Raw genomic sequence first — 11,745 nt, forward strand, 5'->3', positions numbered from 1 at the left:
GCGGAGAAAGTGATTGATGGCCCCGTATGGATTACCCAAGATTAATGTGGACGCAGCCATATCCAGACATGAGAATGGAGGCGCTTGCGCTGCTATTTTTGGAGACGGTCAAGGTAGATATATTGGTGCATCCGTGACATCCTAAGGGGTCATCGATCTAGAGATTCTGGAAGCGTATGCTTGCTGTGAAGCCTTTTATCTAGCTGAAGACCTGAACATTTCGAGTATGTACATTGTTACTAATTGTGCTGCTACGATGAATCATTTAAAGGGTGAGTTCAGGGGAATGTTGGCGGTCATCAAGGAGATTCATTCCAAGCGGAGAAACTATACTGAATCATCCATGAAGGAAGGGGGCAAACCACGAAGCTCATGATCTTGCGAAGGCGGCAACTACTCTAGCTAGGGGCCGCCATGTTTGGCTTATTACCACTCTAGATATTATGTGTATTAGAGACATTATTAGTGCTTAATAAAGTGGTTGATTGCTCAAAAACAAATCTAGTAGGATAATAAAAGGAAAAAGCTTACCTTCTACCGGCCGATCACGCGCACCGTCCGCTGGCTCCGTGGCCGTTTGATCGTGTGTTCATCAGACGGTCGACAACGTTCTCGCGTCCGTCGAAGCCGCGTCTGTTTTCCTGCAACTCACCTGTTGTTTCAAGACAGTCATTCCTGCAACTGGGTAACAGTAGGGGGGCTCATCTGTAAGTCACATCTGTTTTCCTGCAACTCACATGTTGTTTCAAGACAATCATTCCTGCAACTAGGTAATAGTACGGGGGTTTCGGGGCCCCTCTGGATTAGAGGGCGAGCGGCTGGATTTGGGAGCCGGCGGACGGGCGCGGTGGCGCAAGGCATTGGGCCACCAGGCCTTATCCACCACGGTGGCGACGACGACTTGCTCGAGATGGGCGGTCGCCGGCATCAACTCAAGCAGGTACCATTAAGAGATCGGCGGTTTCTGCAACAAAGATCTTGTTTCAGAAATAAAAAAAAGATTCAGTGGTGAAGTTTTTTGTCAGCAACAGGGTCTTATTTTAGAAAGTTTCTGCAACACAGGTCTTGTTTCAGAAAAAAAATGATTCGACAGCGAATTTTTTTCTGCAACATGCGTCTTGCTTCAGAAACATAGCCCCGGTTGCAGAAAGCATTGGAGGGGCACACGATGTTAGAGCGTACGAGGCCAAGCATTGCAACACGACGCATGTTTCAGAAACATAGCTTCAGTTGCAGAAATCGTTAAAGGAGTGCCCATCGTGGGAGCTCATCACCGTCATGCTGGAGTAGAGGCTGCGGCTGTTCTCGAAGCAGCCCCCCCCCCCTCGGTGAGCTCGATTTGCGTCAGATCCAACCATGATGCACCATTGTGTTGCAGAAACTTCAATTTAGTTCCTGCACGCCGGCGGCGGGCTGATTTTGCGGCGGATTGCCGGTGGCGCCGCGCGAGGCGCAACTCTATCGGGGTCGGGGGCAATAGTATTGTTTCCGCAACAAAGCGTTTGTTGCGGGAAATAATGAGTGGGTATGCGGGGTACGGACACTAGATCTGGCGGCTATCAGTTCAACCATCCAATGGCAGTCGAGGCGACGGATAAAATCTAAACATCGGCCGGCGGACGCGTAGCGTCGCCCATAATAAAAGGGAAAGTGTTTTTAGCAGCGTTTATTTAGCGGTTTAGCCATGGATTGTACTCCATATATAGCCGCGTACGTATACAACCGTGAGAGGTTAGGATTCTATAAGACTTCTATATATATATATATATATATATATATATATATATATATATATCCGAATCTGGGTGAACAATACATCTCATACACGACGGCTGGATTGGAAGCTGTACGAGCTGAAGAAGATGCAGATCTTGGTGGTCCTCCCGAAACCCAACCAGCCCAAGCACCCCAACCGCATCGCGCTGGAGGTCTCGGCCGGAGACACGGTGGCGAGCCTCAAGGCCAGGATCAAGAACGCCGACGGGGTCCAGCCGTCGGAACGCTTAAGAGACGCACAGACGTTGAGGTCGGTGCTGTGGGAAAAAGGATCAAGATGGGGCCCGATCAGGTGGAGCAGATTCCGGCCGTGCAACGGAAGCGCTTGACCGTCATTCTGACCGATCCGCGCCCTGAACAATAACAGAACCGTCTCTGTCTTACATGTCTTTAATCATCGGATATACTAACGCCCACACGTATGGACGTTTCTCAACTCGCCCACATGCCTGGATCGTCGTTCACTGTCTTTTGCATGAATCTTGACACGAAAAGGTGAATTTGGTGTGCCACGTAGGACGGGGCTGGTGTGTGGGCGTTGGAGAGTTTGCCCACACGCCCGCACCACGCTGTTTGCCAGCTACGCTGTGTGGGCGAACAAGTTTCTGCCCACACAGCCACCACCTAGTTCATGCGCGTGTGGGCGAACATGGCAACTAGGTAAACACACATGGCAACTGTGCTTCTTTGCTAGACGGCAACTGCAGTTGCACGTACGTGGCAACTAGATAAACACACATGACAACTGTGATTAACAATACATGGCAACTATGGTTGGACCACACGTGACAACTAGATAAACTCACATGACAATTACTGTTTGACCCTATGTGGCAAGTAGTTAATCACACACGGCAACTATGGTTTGATTATACACGACAACTATCATAAATTAGACATGGCAACTATAGTTAACCAAAACAGATAGAGTGCCATGCTTTTACAACTACACTTGCCATCCCGGATAACTACATCTGCCAACCAGGATGGCAACTAAATCGTCATCCCGCGGGGTACCTAACGTAGGTGCGCCAGGACGTGTGGGCATTTTTGCTTCGTGCCACACGCGCGGGATGGAGATGAGTAGTACTTGTTGGGCGTGTGGCACGAAGTAGCCGCGCCCACACGTGTGGGCAATTCTAATGTCCGCCTACACAGCCCGTGTGGGCTGCCTCCTGCTCACACCACACACCGTGTGTGGGCGCATGTCAAATATACCACACGTGTGGTGGATATCGGCGTCCTTAATCATTCATGGCTCGAATCCTAGAAGTAATTTTCAGTTTTTCCCTCATATTTCATCCCAGATGTTACATCATTTAGCAAAATTGTCTAATAAGTACTCCTTCCGTTTTTTTTGACACTGTTTTATACTACGTGAAAAGGTCTTACATTATTGAATGGAGGGAGTACTAGTTTATCTTGTCTCCCACCTGCCTAGTTCGGCTCCATGTGACACCTTTTTTTATTTTGCATCTAATCATGTATTTTATTGATGAATCATAGTTCTATTACAATCAGCTCGCAAGCACTTCAACTATAGTGTGGGATCTCAGACAGCCAGCACTCTGTCACTCCCGGCTTTCAAGCAAGTTTACCACAAAGATGAGAAGAAGAAAAAAAAAAGAAAATACCTCGTTACATGTTGTATCAAGAACGAAGCCAAGTTAAGGGATCTTCCCCCTAATTCTTGCAGAATAAGTGCTGCAATTGAATGCGATTTCTGACATGACGCCTAGAGGTTGACCACCTCTAAGCAATCTACCTCCATCACCACAAGATATAGCCACACAATTGAGCAAAGATATATAACACCCTCTCAAAGAGCCACTCGACTAAACTGTAAGACTACACACCACTCCGAACACTCTGCACCCACTTGTATGTGTGTCTAGAGTTAGGTTTTCGCAAACGGCAGCAACTTTGATCATCCACGGCATAGACACAAGGGAATCAAGAGGCGCGTGGGGGAAAGAAGAGATCTGACTCGACGCATCTCGATCGTTGGCGATCACCTCCTCGTTGTGTCTGCCACTTCTCGCCTCCTGCGTCCTCCCTTTCGAAGGGCAAAGAAGTGTGCAGAGATGGCAAGGAGTCAATGGGACCTAATTCGACCATGTAATGTGATAGAGGCACGCAATGCCATATCATTGGTTGGTTACCACACATTTTGTAATAATATACTAGTTTTAGAGGGAAGCATATCACATGTTTTGGTTGTGCACTTGTGCTTTGTTCTGCACTTGAGTCTATTGCATGTCCGCAATTGATCTGCACGGCCTGTTCACATGACATTGCTGTTGTTTAGCTGTGATTTCTGAATATATTTAGAGAGTTTTGTGACCATGTGTTAGCTATATGTTCGTATGAGAGTGGTTTTAGCCGATTTCCATGATCTGCTTACATCTCGTTACCGGTGTTTAGCTGTTTTGGGAGTGATGTGTTGATGCTCTCTCTCTTTGTCCCATATTCATGTGAGTGTTTATAATTGATTAGCACAACATCTACTCATTGTATTGGCAAATCTATAATTTTAACTAATTTTGTATGAGTTGTTGCTCTTTCCACTATGTTCTGAACAGATCATGGTTGAATTCAAAACTGTCTGCCTGCAAATGACACATGAATATAATTTTCCATCAGGAGTTTAGAACCGTTGGAGTGGAGGCCATCGACGAAGCTCTGTTGACATGAGTGGTGACTGAACTAAAATAAAGCCCCTTGCGTCATCTGCTAGAGCTACTCAGGTGGCGACTAGGGTTCCCGAGCACCTCTGGCTTCTCTCCCCTTCCACTAGTAGAAAAAGGGTCATTTGTCCCGGTTTGTAAGGCCCATTTGTCCCGGTTGGGGAACCGGGACTAAAGGGTCGGTACTAAAGCCCTAAACCTTTAGTCCTGGTTCTTACACCAACCGGGACAGATGGGCCTCCACGTGGCCGCTGCGGCGAGCCCAGGCAGGAGGGTCTTTGGTCCCGGTTGGTAGCACCAACCGGGACCAAAAGTCATCCACGCGTCAGCAGCTGGCAGGAGCTGAGGTTTTTTTTGAAAGGGGTGGTTTAGGGGGTTTTGGGGGGTTAATTTAGGGCGTTAGCTAGCTAATAGAGAGAAGTGCCCTCTCTTGTCTCCGTGCTTGTTTTACCAACGCTACTGCTATGCCTAAACATGGCTTACATTGAAGTGAAGGCAACATGTGTGGTGCACGTCGAAAGTAATACTAATCCTAACTTGATCAAGTTTGGATTAGTACTACTTTCGACATGCAGCACATGTTGCCTTCACTTCAATCCAATTCATGTTCATTTCACCCACTGATATATAATAACTCTTCATGCTCGCATCATGCATCATCATAATAACAAGTCCTACTAATCATCATCATACAACTTCTACTCGTTATTAATAATAAGTCATACGATCATCATCCTCATAGTCATCGAACCAACCCAACATAATTGTTCTTAGCACATGATCATCAATATTAATTAGGTAGGACCTAAGTACCCTCTTTAAGGTAAAATAGCATAAAACAATATAGGCCCTGACTCTCCATTATGGAGAATGGAGATCATCCTGTCTCCAATTCTTGCGCTTCGCTTCCTTTTGCTTCCAAGAACCTCCTTATGACTGTCCATAAATTTTTTCCATTCTTTGATTTTCATGTCTCCACTTCTTTTAGAAATCCGATATGAACATGTGAGATTCGTAGGATGACCTGGCCGTATGTTGAAAACATCCAGGCGACCATTCTGATACATCAGATGAGGCACACAATCATTCGGGATTTTTTGTTGAAAAACATAGTAATAACTTCGTAGTTAGCAATGTACTTAAGTTTCAAAATAATTTATGCAAAAGATGCACAGATGTCGTAATAGTAAAAAATCTTACCATGACATCTCCATGGATGTTACCGTAGTTCAACACGTGCACTAGTGTCACGTATTCACCATAATGTGGAGGAGTTTTATAATAGATATTGTAATTCTCAAGATCAGTACAAAATGCGACCAGATGATTTTTCTCTTGATAAGTTAACTCAGAGCCATCGCTGTAGTGGGTTTTGTCTACCATCTTCCGCACATTGTTTGAACAATGAAAATAAGCTGTCAACTATTTTGAAATAAACAATATAAATTAGCTAATAACTATGTTTGAGAAACTCACATAGCGGTAGAATTGGAAGCGTATCAACAAGGACCCAAATGTCCATATTGTTTTGCTCAATGTCAGGTTCACCAAGATCCATGGTGACAGGCATATCCTCATAAAAACCATACATCTTGCAAAGTGCTTCCCAATTTGGGCAACCAAAATGGGTTACGCTCTCAGAATTATACATATTTACTTCAAAGTCCATACCATGATGAGTCCTTAGGTGAATTTTCTTTGTTTCGAAACTTTCATGGTCTTCAAAATCCATCCTCTCCAAGATATAGCGTCTTGCATGGCATGGAATAAGCTAGTTGAATTGTAAAAGATGAAAATTACACGTTGAAATAGTTGAAGTCGTGCTTAATTACGAAAAAAAACACTTGTCGTTGTTGCGTACCGTTTCAACATCGAAGGTCTCCTCGACCTTAATGCTGAAGTGCCGATCTTCGTCCAGGTGAGGCCTGTCGCACAGACCTCGGTCGTCGTGGCACCAGTCGCACTCCCCCGGGAGACTTTCGTCGTCCGAGTACGACATTTCCTATGTTCATAATTCAAATATTAAACTTGTACAATTAAATACATTTACTAAAAAACCTAAATTAGATCATTATTATTCATCACGGGTTGACTATCGGTCTGTCGAGTGTTTTCTTGAAAACTCTCAGCTCACGTGGTGTATATATTCGACCGTCGGTGATGGTAGCTCCTCCTTTCGTTCTCGAGTGCATTACACCAAATTGTCTAGCACACGGGAATGAAGGAGAAGCTACCCCCACGACAACAGTCGGGATTCTTCGTCCTCTCATATATATATGGTGGAGACTCTCCCTCACTGATTCCTCTCTGACATTTGCGACCGTCGGTGATGGTAGCTCCTCCTTTCGTTCCCGAGTGCATTACACCAAATTGTCTAGCACATGGGAACGAAGGAGAAGCTACCCCCACGACAACAGTCGGGATTCTTCGTCCTCTCATATATGGTGGAGACTCGACAGACTTAAATTCAACCCGAAATATTGTTTAATTATCTTTCTAAAAAAGGACATCGAGCGCCTGAAATTTGCCGGAACGGAAATATACATGTTTTTATCTACATCATATGAGCATTCAAACTTTATGGCCATTACATTTCAATGGTTGAAAATATGAGCAAACACATTTCAAAATATCTTATAGGACTCATATTGACATGGAGATTTGGCTGGTCCCACCTCGAGGTCGGAGGGGGGGTCAGTGACGGGGACGACGGCGGGGATGATGGAGGGGGCTTCTAGATTTCTGCAAAAACAAAAACCATATAAGCTATCAACTAATCAAATGCATACGCCTTGCATAGTGCTCTCCAATTTTAGCATTCAAAGCAGGTGTAGTTTTCCAATTTGAGCATTCAATAAGCCAAACCAAATCGTAAAATAAATTAGTATTCAAATTAGCATGCATTCAATAAGCAAAACTACATCATCTCTTGCGTCCGTACATCGTCGAATATTATCACTAATACACCTCGAATAGTATCATACATATAGCATCGCTAATACAGCTAGAACCGTAGTGCCCGACGGGTATTGATAACCCACAAGTATAGGGGATCAATTGTAGCCTCTTTCGATAAGTAAGAGTGTCGAACCCAACGAGGAGCTAAAGGTAGAACAAATATTCCCTCAAGTTCTATCGATCACCGATACAACTCTACGCACGCTTGACGTTCGCTTTACCGAAAACAAATATGAAATTAGAAGTACTTTGTAGGTGTTTTCGGATAGGTTTGCAAGAAAGTAAAGAGCACGTAAATAAAAGCTAGGGGTTGTTTAAATGAAGACACAACTAAATTAGTTTTAGTAAAGAGCTTGTTGTCATGAGAAAGTTATTTGTCCCTAGGCAATCGATAACTAGACCGGTAATCATTATTGCAATTTTATTTGAGGGAGAGGCATAAACCCAACCATAGCATTAAAGCATCAAGTCCTCTTTATCCCATGCGCAACAACCCCCTTACTCGGGTTTGTGTTTCAGTCACTCACGCAACCCACTATAAGCGAATCATGAACGTATTGCAACACCCTACAGCGGGAATCCCTCACGCTTGCGTGACACGGAGAGCACCATAGGACAGCACCAATAATAAAACATGCAACTCAAACCAATCACGATCATCAATGAACCCATAGGACAAAACAGATCTACTCAAACATCATAGGATAGCCATACATCATTGGGAAATAATATATAGCGTTGAGCACCATGTTTAAGTAGAGATTACAGCGGGTAAGAGAGAGGTTACACCGCTCCATAGAGGGGGGGGGGAGAGTTGGTGATGATGGCGGTGAAGTTGTTGGTGAAGATTGCGGTGATGATGATGGCCACCGCGGCGCTCCGGCGCCACCGGAAGAGAAGGGGAGAGGAGGCCCCTTCGTTCTTCCTTGACCTCCTCCCTAGATGGGAGAAGGGTTTCCCCTCTGGTCCTTGGCCTCCATGGCGTGGGAGGGGCGAGAGCCCCTCCGAGATTGGATCTATCTCTCTGTCTCTCTCTGTTTCTGCGTTCTCTTCTGCTGCCCTTTCACCGTTTCGTATATATATGAAGATCCGTAACTCCGATTGGGTTGAAACCTTCGCCCAGATCTTTTTCCAAAAATTAGCTTTCTTGCGGTAAAAGTAGAGCATCAACCGCCTTACGGGTGGCCCATGAGGGTGGGGGGCGTGCCTGCCTGTAGTGGCCGTGGGCCCCACCCTCGTGGCCACCTCGGGCACCGTCTCGCGTTGATTTTCTTCCCAAAAATCACAAATATTCCAAAATAATTCTCCGTCCGTTTTTATCCCGTTTGGATTCCGTTTGATATGGATATTCTGCGAAACCAAAAACATGCAACAGACAGGAACTGGCACTGGGCACTGGATCAATATGTTAGTCCCAAAAATAGTATAAAAAGTTGCCAAAAAGTATATGGAAGTTGTAGAATATTGGCATGGAACAATCAAAAATTATAGATACGACGGAGACGTATCAGCATCCCCAAGCTTAATTCCTGCTCGTCCTCGAGTAGGTAAATGATAAAAAAGATAATTTTTGATGTGGAATGCTACCTAGCATAATCTTGATCATATGTCTAATCATGGCATGAATATTAAGACATGAGTGATTCAAAGCAATAGTCTATCATTTGACATAAAAACAATAATACTTCAAGCCTACTAATAAAGCAATCATGTCTTTTCAAAATAACATGGCCAAAGAAAGTTATCCCTACAAAATCATATAGTCTGGCTATGCTCCGTCTTCACCACACAAAATATTCAAATCATGCACAACCCCGATGACAAGCCAAGCAATTGTTTCATACTTTTGACGTTCTCAAACCTTTTCAACTTTCACGCAATACATGAGCGTGAGCCATGGACATAGCACTATAGGTGGAATAGAATATGATGGTGGAGGTTGTGTGGAGAATACAAAAAGGAGAAGATAGTCTCACATCAACTAGGCGTATCAACGGGCTATGGAGATGCCCATCAATAGATATCAATTTGAGTGAGTAGGGATTGCCATGCAACGGATGCACTAAGAGCTATAAGTGTATGAAAGCTCAGACTGAAAACTAAGTGGGTGTGCATCCAACTTGCTTGCTCATGAAGACCTAGGGCATTTGAGGAAGCCCATCATTGGAATATGCAAGCCAAGTTCTATAATGAAAATTCCCACTAGTATATGAAAGTGATAACTCAAGAGACTCTCTATATGAAGAACATGGTGCTACTCTGAAGCACAAGTGTGGTAAAATGATAGTAACATTGCCCCTTCTCTCTTTTTCTCTCATTTTTTTTATTTTTTTATTTTTTTTGGTGGGCTTCTTTGGCTTTTTTATTTGGGCTTCTTTGGCCTCTTTTAATTTTTTGTAAAGTCCGGAGTCTCATCCCGACTTATGGGGGAATCATAGTCTCCATCATCCTTTCCTCACTAGGGCAATGCTCTAATAATGAGATCATCACACTTTTATTTACTTACAACTCAATATTACAACTCGATACTAGAACAAAGATATGACTCTATATGAATGCCTCCGGCGGTGTACCGGGATGCGCAATGATCTAGCGTAGCAATGACATCAAAAAACGGACAAGCCATGAAAACATCATGCTAGCTATCTTACGATCATGCAAAGCAATATGACAATACATGCTCAAGTCATGTATATAATGATGATGGAAGTTGCATGGCAATATATCTCAGAATGGCTATAGAAATGCCATGATAGATAGGTATGGTGGCTGTTTTGAGGAAGGTATATGGTGGGTTTATGGTACCGGCGAAAGTTGCGCGGTACTAGAGAGGCTAGCAATGGTGGAAGGGTGAGAGTGCGTATAATCCATGGACTCAACATTAGTCATAAAGAACTCACATACTTATTGCAAAATCCTATTAGTTATCGAAACAAAGTACTACGCGCATGCTCCTTGGATAAATGGTAGGAAAAGACCATCGCTCGTCCCCGACCGCCACTCATAAGGAAGACAATCAATAAATAAATCATGCTCCGACTTCATCACATAACGGTTCACCATACGTGCATGCTACGGTAATCACAAACCTCAACACAAGTATTTCTACTAATCCACAACTACCCACTAGCATGACTCTAATATCACCATCTTTATATCGCAAAACTATTGCAAGGAATCAAACATATCATATTCAGCGATCTAAAAGTTTTATGTAGGATTTTATGACTAACCATGTGAATGACCAGTTCCTGTCACCTCTCTAAATAGATATAAGTGAAGCAAGAGAGTTTAAATCTTTCTACAAAACATATGCTCACGCTCTAACAAATATAAGTGAAGCAAAAGAGCATTCTACAACTGGCGGTTGTCTATGTAAAGAGAAACAGGCAATCCAAACTTCAAATGATATAAGTGAAGCACATGAAGCATTCTATAAAGCCATACTCAAAAGATATAAGTGAAGTGCAATGAGCATTCTATAAATCAACCAAGGACTATCTCATACCAGAATGGTGCATAAAATAAAAATGAAAACTAAAGGCAGAAGACGCTCCAAGATCGCACATATCACATGAATGAAACGAATCCGAAAACATACCGATACTTGTTGAAGAAAGAGGGGATGCCTTCCGGGGAATCCCCAAGCTTAGATGCTTGAGTCTCCTTGAATATTTACTTGGGGTGCCTTGGGCATCCCCAAGCTTGAGCTCTTGCCTCTCTTCCTTCTCCTCACATCGAGACCTCCTCGATCATCGAACACTTCATCCACACAAAACTTCAACAGAAAACTCGGTAAGATCCGTTAGTATAATAAAGCAAATCACTACTCTAAGTACTGTTGCAAACCAATTCATATTTTGTTTTTGCATTGTGTCTACTGTAATATAGCTTTTTCATGGCTTAATCCACTGATATAAATTGATAGTTTCATCCAAACAAGCAAACTACTCCCTCCGTTCCTAAATACTTGTCTTTCTAGGCATTTCAACAAGTGACTGCATACGGAGTAAAATGAGTGGATCTACACTTTAAAATATGTCTACATACATCCGTATGTGATAGTCATTTGAAATGCCTAGAAAGACAAGTATTTAGGAATGGAGGGAGTATGCATCAAAAACAGAATCTGTCTAAAACAGAACAGTCTGTAACAATCTGAACATTAACCATACTTCTGATACTTGAAAAATTCTACCAAAATTAGGAAAAATAAAAAAATTGTACAGCAAGACAGTGCAAAAAGAATCAGAATCATTTGACGTTCCAGTAAAAAAATTAAAATTCGTGCACTATAGCCAAAGTTTCTGTCCTGCACCGTACA

Source organism: Triticum aestivum, chromosome 7D (assembly GCF_018294505.1).
Source record: "Triticum aestivum cultivar Chinese Spring chromosome 7D, IWGSC CS RefSeq v2.1, whole genome shotgun sequence".
In the NCBI taxonomy this organism is placed as follows: Eukaryota; Viridiplantae; Streptophyta; class Magnoliopsida; order Poales; family Poaceae; genus Triticum; species Triticum aestivum.